Source organism: Phyllostomus hastatus, unplaced genomic scaffold (genome assembly GCF_019186645.2).
Source record: "Phyllostomus hastatus isolate PE091 unplaced genomic scaffold, TTU_PhHast_1.1 phas_contig_402, whole genome shotgun sequence".
NCBI classification, from domain to species: Eukaryota; Metazoa; Chordata; class Mammalia; order Chiroptera; family Phyllostomidae; genus Phyllostomus; species Phyllostomus hastatus.
Window position 1 is genome coordinate 17259165 of NW_025333873.1, and position 12593 is coordinate 17271757.

Here is a 12593-nt window from a genome sequence, read left to right on the forward strand (position 1 = left end):
CTGGTCTTTGGGGTTTGGGCAGCCCGGGTCCGAGCGAGTTTCCCGCCGAGCGGGTCACCCGCTCCTCTCCAGCCCGGCGCTGCGATCACGGGTGGGCCAAACTTCGGGGGTCCCGGGCACCGCCGTCCGCGCAAAGTTACGCTCACCCTCCCCGCGGGCCCCGGACCCCGCGTACCTCAGAGGCCGGATCCCGTGGCCTGGACGCGGGTGCCCGGGGCCCCGAGATGTGCGGAAGGACTTGGACGTGGAATGCGCTCCAAGTTAACGCAGGCGAGCGCTTCAGGCGCCGCCGCAGCCCGCGCCCTGCGGCTGCCCTTCTGGATGCCAAAAATAGTTTCCACTTCTCTTGGCTGAACGGGCGCTGTCGGCGCCGCCGCGGGACCTGCAGGAGTTGTAAAATTTTGAGCGAACTATTCAGGAAGTAGGCGGTCAGCGCGCCTACTTTTCAGACAAAGTGCAGGCGCAAACCGGGCTCCCCGCCGCCAGGCCCGCAGGACCCGGGGTGGGAGTCCTCCGCCGGGAACCAGCCCCCGTGGGAGCGTGGGCCTCGTCCAGCACCGGAGCAGACAGGGAGTGCGGTTTTATGGGGGCAGACGGTTTGGTTCTTGAGCCAGTCGGTGCGAACGACTGGGACCGCGCACACCCGTGGTTGCATCTGGCCGTGCCCGGAGCCCGCACTGGGCTCTGCGGCCGCGTCTTCACCGCTCTGTTAGAGGAACCGTACTTCCGAGTCGGGAGTGCTGCGGCCCAGAGCCCGGCCCCCCACAGCCCCTGACACCGGGGCAGAGTGGCCGAGGGTGGGCCTGCCTTCCTTTCAGACAGCGCTGGTTCCTGCGCTCCGGGGCCTCTGGGGAGCTGGCCCTGCCGGGCCGTCTGGTCTGCGTGCCAGGCAGGCTGGCACCAAGGGCCCGACGCCCGGCAGACGAGCGGGTGGGGGCACCTTGGGCACATGCGTTGTGCAAACCTGGTTCACGGGGGGCAAAGGCCCATCCTGCCGGTGTGGCCACCCCAAGGGGACCAGCCCCGGGGCCCTGGGGGAGGGGACCCAGGGCCAAGTGGAGAGGTAGTGGTGATGGGTGGGGGGTTTGGGTAGGAGAAGGCCCAGTGGGGTCGGTGCACCCCAGGGAAGTAGGGGGTGGGGTCAGGGGGTCACGTGGGCATGAACCCCGGGGCCAGTCTGCCCGCTGGGGCACGGCCACTGGATAAGCTCCGCCCTCACAGAAATGCCCGGGGTCAGCTTCCCCCCCCCCCCCCGGGCCTGCTCTCGCAGCACGCTGGGGTTGGTGCACGAAAAGTAGAAGTTGGGGACTGGGCCCCGGAGTCAGTGAGGCCACACAGCCGGCGCTTCACCCCCTCGCTGCCACGGCCCCCCGCCCCTGCCCTCAGCCCACGAGACTGAATCAGGACCCAGGATGGACGGACTCGCCGCCCACAGGCCGCAGAGCGTGCTCCGGTCGGGCCCGGCGGTGCAGTGCCTGGGTTGAAGGTTGGGGCTCCCGAAAATGCTGCTCTGAGACCAGCCGTGACTCAGGTTCCGGCCGACCCTCAGTGCAGGCTGGCGGCAGCGGAGGGATGCCCAGGCCCAGGCTTTGCAGGGCCCAGCCCGCCCCCAGGCCCCGTCAGCGCCTGCATCTCCCCCAGTGCACGCGGAAGGTCAGATGCCACGCGCCGTTCCTCACTGCAGGAGGGCGTTGTCGCCGCGTGAGTCGAACGCTGCTGACACCAAAGGACCGCTTCCCTCGGCCCCCCCACCCTCCGTGGGGTCCTGCCTCTCTGCCTCCGTGGCCCTCCTCGCGGCCCCTTTCGATTCCCCGTGGCCCCCACTCTGAGGTCCCGGGACTCCACCCTCCGCCGTCCCTCAGTGCAGGTCAGTCCGCAGCTGCTGGCCCGTCCCAGGCTGCCGTCCGCGCACAGGAGGCCCCGGGTGCTGCAGGGGCCTGGGGGTGCGGCCGGGGAAGGGCCGCTGCCCAGCAGCCCTGGCCTGGCCCGGCCCGGCCTGGTGGGGGCGAGGCACGGGTCCCCGCCGGCCACTGTCCGCCTGGCAGGCAGCTGTTCCCACCCACCCCGCTTCCGATCAGCTCCCAAGTGTGTGCGGCTCTGCCCCGTCTGGTTCCCGCCGCACGGAACCCCTGGCCAGGGGGGGCCCGGACGGGGGGGGCCTGCGAGGGGGCGGTGAGGACGAGCAGCCGAGGCCACACCGGCCCCCGGACGCCCCGCACCTCAGGGCGACTGGGCGCCCTCGGCAGGCCCATGTCCACACGGGTGGAGGGCCCTGCCTTCCCTGAAGCCCAGCTTGCCCTGTCCGCCCACTGGCCCCCGCCCCCCGGAGCTCCCGCCCCAAACCTGGCTCAGGAGAACCCAGTTCCCGCCACTGCCCTCTGCCCGGGTGGGTGGGGCTAGAAACTGCCCCCGGTGAGGGGCACTGGAGGGGCCGAGTGCTGGGAGGGCCCCCGCCCCCACCCAAGGGGGCCTCTGCGCCAGGTGCTGACAACGGTCCAGGTCGGTGGGTGTCAGGGCCGCCTGCGTCCCCGGGGTCGGCAGGGAGGCCCGGAAGTCGGAGCCTCCGGCTCCAGCAAGACGAATCCCCGAGTTACGTTCAATCCCCTGCTGTGATGAAGCCAGAGCGTGGGTCCTGCCAGCTCGAGGGCGTCTGAAAAGTGCTCTCAGCGTATTTTAGAGTGGGCAGGTGCCGGGCTGTCGCCCCCCCACCCGCGTCCGGCTTCCCCCGGTCCCAGTGACTGCCTGTCTCAGTTACACGTGGTCGGCCGCAGTCCAGACACAGGCAATGGAAAATTCCAGAAATAAACAGTTGTTGGGTTTTGAGTTGCAGGCTGCTGGTGAACTCTGCCTCCGTCCCGAGCGCCCCCCGGGGACCTGACTCACCGGCTGTCCCCTCCCCTCCCCTCCGAGCAGCTGGCCCGTCATCCGAGCAGCTGTCCCGTGGGGCAGGGCTTGTGTGCGAGTCACGCGTGTCACTGGCTGAGGCCCGTCCCGGGGCGCCGCAGCGGCGAGGCTGGCGGGGACGGGAAGCTGGGGGGTGCCTCCCTGGGGGGGGCGGGCAGCACCGTGCGAGGCGTCTTGCCAGAGGACGGCGGCTCCGCTGTCCTGCCCTCACTGTCGGGTTTCCTCCTCAGTTGCCGAGGCCCCCCCTCGCCCTCATCTGTGACTTGAGCCCGGCTGTGGCTGCAGGCAGGGAACCGCTTGGTGGATGCAGGGTGCCGTCCGACCGGCGGTTTCAGCAGCACGCGACCCCCGAGGGCGAGGGGGGCCGTACTTGGTCTTCACAAAGCGAGAGGCGGCACCCACTGCTCAGGGCCAGTGGCGGGTGGACGGCCAGCCCCCCTGGGAGGGGGGTGTTCGGGGGGGCCCCTGGAGCTGTGTGCCTCCCCGGACTGTCACGCCCCCTGCAACCCGCCCAGCACGTATCTGGGAGCAGGGAACTCTGCGGGGCCCCAGGTGAGAACTCCCTCCCTCCCCTGCGTTCTCAGGGCGTCGAGGAGGCGGCCGGAACCGGGACCCGCCGCAGCGCCCACGGCTCTGAGTCAGAGCCGCGCGCTGACCGCAGGCTGCCCTCCCCCCGGGGCCCGCCTGCCCCCGCCGGCACGCGGTTCGGGTGCGTCACTCACTTCCTGCTCTGCATGGCCCTGCGACTCGGTTTCCCTGCCCAAGAAGGGCGAGCGGCTGTCGGCCCTCTCCCCAGGGCCGGCACAGGGGCCGGCGGGGGAGTGAGTCTCAGTGCTCGGGCAAGGTCCTGGGGCCGCACGGACGGCTGTCTGTCCTTCCGTCCCTGCTCGGGGCGCAGGTCTCGCCCGCCGGCCCCAGGGCCACGGGCCCCGGGGCCCCTCTCTGTGGCTGCAGGCAGGCGCGGGCTGCAGGGCTCGTGGCCTGCAGGAGAAGATGGGACGCCCCGTGACACAGAGTGGACGCTGGGCAGGTTGGACGAGATTCAACAGGGCTGAGGTCACGGGCCTGAAACTGGGCGAGGGGTGGCCATCCGCCGCGCCCGGTGCTGCGTCCCAGCGGCCTGGGGTGGGGGTGGGGGGCTGTCCTATTTCCACTGCCGGGGCGCCCCCGACAACAGGAAGAGATGACCCAGAGGCTGGCGGGAACGTGGGGGGCCGCGGGGTCCCCCGCAGGGCCCGCAGCCAGGAACCGGGGCTGGGTGGCAGGGACCCGCGTCCCGTCTCCCCCGGCTGCGTGGCCTTGGAGAGGCCAGGGTGCGTCTCTGGCCTCCAGAGCCCCGGTCCGGGCTCCCCGATCCCCGAGCAGGCTGGTCGTGGCACCTGGGGGCACCCGCGGAAACGAGGTGCCCTTCAGAATGCCTTGTTCGGTGAATCCAGTTTCAGAGCCGCTGAGCGTGACTGAATTGATCCCCGGGCGGTGAATCCCAGGACACTCCACGTGGGCCGGGTGCCCCCGGGGTCCTGACGCACTGGGGGGCCACCGGCTCAGCGTGCTGCGCCCCGTCCCCAGCTGGTGCCATGTCCACGGCGACCGGATGCTTCTGTGGCGTTCAGAGTCCCGTCCCGAGCAGTGCCCGGTGCCGCGGCCGCTAGGTCCTCTCCCAGGCACGAGTGTTGTGGGGTTGACCGTGGCGCCCGCAGCCAAGAGTCCTCCCTGAAGCTGATGTTGACGGATGGGAACCGGTCCTCCCCGCACCGCCCCGTCACTGGTTTCCCTCCAGACGCCACGGACAGCAGGGAGCGTGGAGAGGGTCTCACCCCAACGGCCCCCCGCCCCGAGCTGCGTGGGAGTCTCTCGACCACAGGTCAGTGGGCAGGCGGCGGGTGCACCAGTTACGTCTCCGGTCCCCTTTCCCGGCCCTGGGTCGGGGTCAGCTGCTGCGTGATTGGCCGGTCAGTGTATTCTGGACACTGCCCCCCACCCCATTGCTCAGGCCCCAAAAGGGAGAGAAGTGGGGGGCACTGACCGCCCCCCCAAGAAGTCACCCAAAGGCCGAGGGTGAAGGATGGTCAGACCGCCCGCCGTGTGTCCCCAGGGTGCTCCGGGTCCTCCCCAGGGACTTGCTTCGGGCTGGGTGGTGGCTCGTCCGGGATCTGACCGCCCCCCTGCCCGTGGTTGGCCCGTGGAGGACGGGACTGGGGTGCTGGGGGCGCTTGGTGGCCGCGTCACCCGCCCGGTGCCCGCCCCGGGAGCCTCGGGCTGGGCACCTCTTGTGCAGGAGGAACCTCCTTTGGCGCCCGTGTTCTCGGTGGTGCCGCCGCCTGTCTCAGCACTGGGCCCCCGGCCGGCCTGGCCCTGGGACGTCGGTTGTGTGTTCCCCCCCCCCCCCGCTCGCCAGGGCGGGGCGCCGTCCTACTCTCCCGGGGCGTCTCTGTCCGGTTCTGGCGAATCTGACGGCTTCGGTGGAGGAGCAGGTTGTGAAAAGTGGGTCTGGCTGGCTTTGGTTTCTCCCCAAATGTCGGCCAGGACTTCCCAGCGATGCCCCCTGGGCTTGGGGCTGCCTTTGTGGCAAGAAATTTAAAAAAAATTTTTTTAGTTGATTGATTGATCTCAGAGAGAGAGGGAGAGGGGGAGAGGCATCGAGTTGTTGTCCCACCCGTTCATTCCCTGTGGCTTCTCGCATGCGCCCTGGCCCGGGATCGAACCCACAACCCGGTGTGTCGGGACGACGCTCCAACCCACTGCGCCCCCGGCCAGGGCCCCTGGGAAGTTCTGAAACTGCGGTTTCAGCCTCTCCAGTGGCCGGGTGCCGGCGGATCTGGGGAGCTGCTGGCCCTGTGTGCATGCCGGCCGTCCGTCCCTGGGGGCCTGTCCATCCCACGAGGCCGCCTCGTCCCTGACGTGAGAAGGAGGTGCCTTCTGTCTCACCCCTGCACCCCTCTGCCCGCGGGCTGATCCGCCTCATTGATCTTCGCAAAACCCGGGTTTCAGAGCAGCTGGCCCCTCCTCTTTGTTGTTACGTCTGCCCCGATCTCTGCGGTTTGCTCCAGAGGCCCTTGTGCGCTGGCCTGGGGCCGCTTCAGGGCACGGTTCTGGAACCGCACGCTAACCACGTCGTGGCGTGTGGCGGGGGCCGCCCTTGACCGTGCTGGCCTCGCGGGGGCCGCGCCCCGGCCGGTGGGGCTGGGCGGTCAGCCTGCGCTGGGCTCCCGCGGTGGGCGCTGTGAGCAGGTCCCACCCCTCGAGGCCGCGCGGTGGCCTGTCTGCGGGGGCGTCCCGAGGGACGATGCAGGGCGGACGGGTGAGCCGCTCCCCGAGGCCGGCGCGGTCCCCGCTGTGACGATGGACGCTGCGGTTTGCTCTCACTGTCGAATCCCGCAGACGGATGGACGGACAGACAGGGGCTGTGCGGAGGAACCCGGGAGGGGCAGGCTCCCTGCTCGGCTGGGGGGGGCGGCGGCCGGAGAGCCCCGGAGGCTCTGGGTGCCGCGGCTCCCCACTGCGTGCCGGCGGACGCCGCAGGGTCAACAGGAAACATGCGTCTGGGCCTGTGGACGCACTGTTTCCCTCGCGGACCGAACCCAGGTGTGCAGGACGCACCTGCGCGTCCCCTTCCTGCCCCACCTGGGCCGAGACGCCGCCCGGCCCGGGCCCGCGGCTCCATACTGAGGGCAGTACGCAGAGCTGCCGTCCTGGGTGAAGGCCGGCCGCCGGGGGCAGCGGTGGGGGTGGGGTGGCCCCCCACGATCGCGCGCTCAGAGGCGAGTTTCCTCTTTCTGGGCAGAGAGCAGCGCGTGGCAGCTCTGTGCTCGCGGGTGGGGGGGAGGTGGTGGGGGGCGTGGGGGGGCGAGGGGAGGAGTTTCTGCCGCGGAGCCCGCGCCAGCTGGGCCTTCCCGGTCAATTGGGACTGCTCCGCCCCCGCGGGGCTTCCTTCGGGGATTCTCCGTGCTTCCTGCGGTGAGACAATGTTTCTAAACTTCTGCGACCAGCTGAGCAGCCCTTTAACTTTTAAAAACAGCGACTAAAGTGGATACACTTAGTCACCGCTGTTACTAATTCGGACCTGCGGGATGTTTGCGCTGGCATGGCAGCAGGAAGCCGACGAGTCGTCTGCAGCCTTTGTTTCCTTGTGCGTGTGTCTCGCTGTTTAATTTTCTCCGGTCAGTGGCCGTGTCACCCATTGTCCACCCTCCACTCTGAGTCCCGTCACCACCCACTCCTCCACCCACCCATCCGTCCGTCCGTCTGTCCTGTCTTCCGCCCGCTTACCCACGCGTCTGTCCAGCTGTCCGTCCATTGACCCATCTGCCTCTGATCCATCACCACCCACCCATTTCTCACCCGCCCACGAATCTGTGTGTCCCCCGCCCACCACCCCCTGCACCCCTGCACGCCTCCACGCCTCCACCCCTCCATCCTTCCATCCGCTCATCCGTCCGCCTGTCCGTCCTTCGGTCCGCCCGCCTGGCCGCCTGCCGTCTCCCCCTCCCTCGTCACAGGGACCCTGTGACCGGTTGCACCCTGGTGCCGCCGCCCTGCAGCCCCGGCCGCCGGGTGCTCGGGGCCGGGGAGGCCGGGCCGAGAGGCGGGCAGGTGGGACGCAGCCGCAGTTTGCCTGCACCTCCCGGTCCCCGCAGCTGCCCGCCCTCCGCGCGGCCCGGGAGTGGGGTGGACGCCGGCTCCAGGGTGGGGGGTCGGGCGGGGAAGGGGGCGCCCCTTCTCTCCCACACTCGGGACGCACCGTATTTGGGGCCCAGAGTCCTCGTCCCCTCCTGTCAGCGAGGCCTCTCCCCACGCTCTGGCCTCGCAGCGCCCGTGCCCCTCAGCAGGAACCCACGGCGGCGACGCCGCTCCGGCCGCCGCACACAGCGGGCGCCGCCTCTGGGCCTCGGCCTGCCCCTCGGAGACGGACCGTGGGCGGACCGCGCGGTGAGCGCCTGGAGGGCCCCTCCGGTGCCCGGCCCGGAGCTGCGGGCGCGGCGGTGCCGAGTGGCGGAGAGGCCCCCACGGAGGACGTCCGGGAGGAGCTGCTCCCGGCCCAGAGGCTCCCGAGCGGTTTGGCCGGCACATCCCTGTCGGCTCCTCCTCCAGTTCCATCTGCCCTCGTCCCGGACGCTTCCCGGTGGCGGGAGTGTCTCGCTGGGCACTTGAAGGACGTCTCTCGCCCACCACCACGCTGGGGCGCCTTTCCTCTGCCCCAGGAAGTGGAGGGCCCGAGGGGGCTGCAAGGCCCGGGCCTGGGCGCGCCCGGGCCTCTGGTGTCAATGTTTGTCGGTTCTGTTTTATGACCCGTTCCCCAGCGGAGGGGCTCGCACTCGGAGCCTGACTGGAGGCGGTCAGAAAAACAACAAGCAAAACCCGAGGTGGACCTGCTCGGCGGAGCCCGGAGCCAGCACCCGGGCCGGCTGTGGCGTGGCCTGCCCGCGGCCGGGCCCTGGACGAACAAACATGTGCCCCGTGGGCGAACGTGATTGCCCGTCCGGCCTGCTCCACTCCGGGCTCCGCCCCCTGCAGCCGCCGCCTCGGTTAACCTCGGTTCGCGCCAGAGCGTGTCGCGCCGGCTGGGCTGCGTCGTCCCAGCGTGCCGGGTGCCTGTGACGGTGCCTGTGACGGTGCCTGTGACGGCGCCTGTGACGGCGGACTCGATGCGCTCCCCGGGCTGGGCCCCAGCGCCCAGGTGTTTGGTCGAATGGGGTTCTAGAGGTTTCTGTGGCGGCGTTTCCTGGGGGAGATTCACGTGGAAAGCCATCGCCTTTGAGTGAAGCGACGACTGCACTTGGTGTGGATGTGGGGGGCCCCCCCTGTGGACCCCCCCGCTGCAGCCCTGGACCGGCCCAGAGGAGGCCCGCCCACCCAGCGGGAGAGCTCTGTCCTCAGGCTCGGGCACAGGCCCGCCTGCAGGGTCTGGCCTCGCCGGCCTCCGCGGCCGTGTGGGCCAGGTCCTCACTCACTGGCCGGTCACTGTCAGGCTCCCCCTCCCCCCCTCCCTCCCTCCCCCGCGGGTTCTGTTTCTCCGGGGACCCTGGCGGCTGCGGCGCTGCGGGCTCTCACGTGGCCTGGGTGCCCCGCCCACAGCCGGCTGGGTCTGGGTGGGGGCCCGACCCAGGACAGCCGAGTCCACGTGCTGGCCGTCGCCCACGTCCAGACTTAACCGTGACGGCCCTCTGCCTGTGCATGGGAGCCAGGAGAGGAACCGGGGGCGGGGGGCGGGGGGGGGGCACGGCGCTGGCCTGGCGGCCGGAGTCGGCAGGCTCAGGCTGGGGGTGCCCCTGCCAGAGGCGCGGCCCTTCTCCCCGACCCCTGACGCAGGTGTTACCGGCCTGGAGGGGTGACGACGGTCCGTGTGACCCGTGTGGTGTGTGGGGAGGGAACCTCGGCCGGAACCAGGATCTGCCGGCTGGGCCCCTCCTCCCGTGGGGACTCTCCTGGTGCCGGCACAGGTCCGAGTGAGCTCGGGACCCTCCGCCGAGCACCCTGCTTTGGGCGGGAGCCCCTCCTGCCCCCGGGCGGCCCCTTCACGCGCCCGCTCGGCACTCCTTGCCGGCACCCCCCCCCCCCGAGTTTGGGGCTCCAGGGGGTGGAGATGAGGCACCGAGCTCTGGGCTCGCCGGGGGTGGGGGGGGCAGGCGAGCTGCAGGTCGAGGTGCTGGCGTGGCTCCGAGCCCACGGGCCCGGCCCGGGCAGCTGGCCCGGTGTTTGTGGGTGGAGGTGAGGTCATTTAATTTGGACTTTGAAGGATGAGCTGATTTTGATTTGTCAAGTGTGGGAGAGCTGCCTGCCAGCGGCGGGAGCTGCGCCAGGAGCCCCAGACGCCACAAGGGGAGGCGAGTGTTTGCCGTGCTGGCTGCAGGGTGTTTGGGGGGCCGAGGGGAGGCCTGCAGTTAGACTTGGGGGCCGAGGTCTCGGAAGCCTCGAGTGCTGGGAGTGGAGGACTCGGGGTGGCCCCGGGTCTGGGCCTCGTCGGCCCACAGCACGGCGGGCAGCTGGGTGTGGGCGGCAGTCCCTGCGATGCGTGTGGACAGCAGAAGGCGTGAACATGAGCACACGTGTGCGGGGAAGGAGCTGAAGGGGGAGGGTCGCCCCGAGCCTGAAATACGTCCGTGGCCGACAGGCGGGCAGAGCGTTTACCTCGGACACCGAAACTGCCTGTGCCGCGGGTAACCAGTAACCGGGCTTTTCTCGGTGTCAGCGAGAGACGGACATTGTTGCTTTTAATTAAATACTTGTTTTCCACTGAGTGGCTTTATTTTTCAGTTCATCCATATTTAATGAAATTCCAAAAACAACAACCATATTGCATATAAAATTGTAACATATTAACACCATGTCGCATCCCACCAAGGCCTCACCTTCCCAATCCTCTTGTGTGCGAGTGTGCGCCTGCGTGCATGTGTGCACGCCCGTGTGCATGTGTGCACCCGTGTGCGTGTCTATGTATGTGTGTGCACGCCGGTGTGCATGTGGCTGTGTATGTGCGTGCACACCCATGTGCATGTGTGCACCTGTGTGCATGTGTCTGTGTGCATGCCCGTGTGCATGTGTATGTGTGTGCGTGAGCCCACGTATGTGCGTGTGTGCGCACGTGTGTGTGCATCACCAGTCAGTGGTTGGTGGGTTCCAGTCAGGGCCCTCGGATCCCCACGTCTGTTCTGTCTGTCAAGAGCGGCGGCGGCCCCTGGGCCGGCAGGGTCTCCATCTCGCTGGTCGCTGTGGGCGTCCCCTGCGTGTGACGAGCCGCTGGCCGCCTGTGTTCTGGCGGGAGATCCGGGGAGAGTGGGCCTCGTGGGCGGCACCTGCACCCCCAGGCGTCATGTGAGTCGGCCTGGGGCCTCTGTGGGGCTGTTCTGAGGGACGGGTCTCCGCGTCCACCCTACTGCGCTCCAGCAGCCCTGGGGCACGTACCTGAGGTCGCTGCCCTCACTGCTGGTCTGTCCACTCCCCGCCGGGCATCCCGTGCGGGAGGCGTCCTGCTGTGTCGGGACCGTCCGAGCCCCAGGGCGTGGCGTGGGGCCTGTGTGTGTGTGGCTCCCATCATCCAAGGCACTGTGGTCACCCTGTGGTCACCCGGCAGGAGAGCCCCTGCGGCCCGGGGCGGGCGGCGCTGTGAGAACAGAGGGCCTTGGACGCAGGCAGACGGCCGTGGAGTCCGCCCCAGACTTTCCACAGGGCGGCTGGCAGGGACCTGTTCTGGGGGAGGACGGAACCCGGCAGGTTCCTGCCCCGCCCCACCCTGCCACCCCCGCAGCTGCTGACGCGAGAGCCAGCCTCCCACCACCGTGTCGCCGGGGGAAGGCATCTGGATGTTGTCAGTGTTGCAAGGGGACGGGCCGAGTTGAAGTCACACTAGTCTTTCTGTCCCTGCACACCTGCTAGCCACCGCACAGCCGGGGGGGCCGGTGCTGGGGGCTACTGTGACTGTCCTCGGGCCACACGGACGGAGGGGCTCTCGGGGGCATGGCCCGGGAGCAGGGTCGTGGGGACTGGGTGGCCAGTGCAGACTCCGGAGCTGGAGCCCGCCGTCACCTGCTCGAGTGTAAGGCTAGTGCCAAAGTGTTTTGGTGGGTTTTTCTTTTTCTTTTATTTTTTTTAAGATTTTATTTATTTACTTTTAAAGAGATGGGGAGGGAGAGAGAAAGACAGGGAGAGAAACACCAATGTGTGGTTGCCTCTCACATGCCCCCTCCTGGGGACCTGGCCCGCAACCCAGGCGTGTGCCCTGACTGGGAATCGAACCAGTGACCCTTTGGTTCGCAGGCCGGCGCTCAGTCACCAGCCAGGGCCTGAGGTGTATTTTTCCGCAGCCTCATCTCGGCGCCAGGCAGGTCCTGGCTGTTTACACTGTGGTCAGCGTGGCCTCCAAAGGCCAGCGCTGGGCCGAGGACCGGGGACCACCCCGAATCCACGAGGCCCACAGTGCCGCCCAAATGTCGTGAAGACACACTCAACTCCTGGGGGCGGCCAAGCCTTGTGTCCGTCACGGGAAGGTGAGGCGCAGCTTTCAGCAGCAGCGCGAGCTCCGGTTCCCTGGGGCCAGGACGGTGGCGGCTGGGTGGGGACCCTCTGGGGACTCGCCGTGCGCACTTAGAATGAGGGCAGCCTGCGTCCTGCCGCTGGCCCACTTAGCGGGAAGCAGGGAGGTCACTCGCGTCCACGCCATGGTCTCTGCATCCTCCGTGGGCCCAGGGGCCAGAGCGGGCCCTCGCCCCCCAGTCCTTAGGTTGACCCTGCGCGGCGGCCCCCCCCCCCCCAGCATGGAGGGAGGGAGCGGCCTTGGAAAGTGTGCGGTGTGCAACGCCAGCTTTCTCCTCCGCTGGGGAAGCAGGGGACACGCCGGCCAGGGCTCGAGCAGCCGCGGAGGAGGCTCCGGACTGGCCCCCAGGAGCCGAGTGCACGGCTGGCGGCTGACGCTGTGCTTTCAGATGGCACGGCGGAGGGCGGCTCCCAGGGAGGGGCCACGTGGCCTGGAAACGGGCCTCCGAGACCAACGGCCTGGGCACAGGCTGACCCCCCGGGACGTGGGGCCCACTCGGCGCCCAGCCGCCTCCCTCTGCATGCCCTCGTTTGGACTTGGGCCCGGCCGGGTGTGGCAGCCCCCAGGCTCCGTGTCAGACACGTGCAGGTGGCAGCAGACTCAGGAGACGGGTGGCGGCTCCTGATGGCCTGAGTTCTTGACCTGCACACGCTGCCGC

General features: G+C 69.3%; 1 protein-coding gene across 2 annotated transcripts in view; it reads left to right on the plus strand.

Annotated features, from left to right (window-relative positions):
• The window catches only part of PXDN (peroxidasin), a 52606-nt gene that overhangs the window by 810 nt on the left and 39203 nt on the right, over window positions 1-12593 (plus strand). The gene's annotated exons all lie outside the window — the stretch shown is intronic.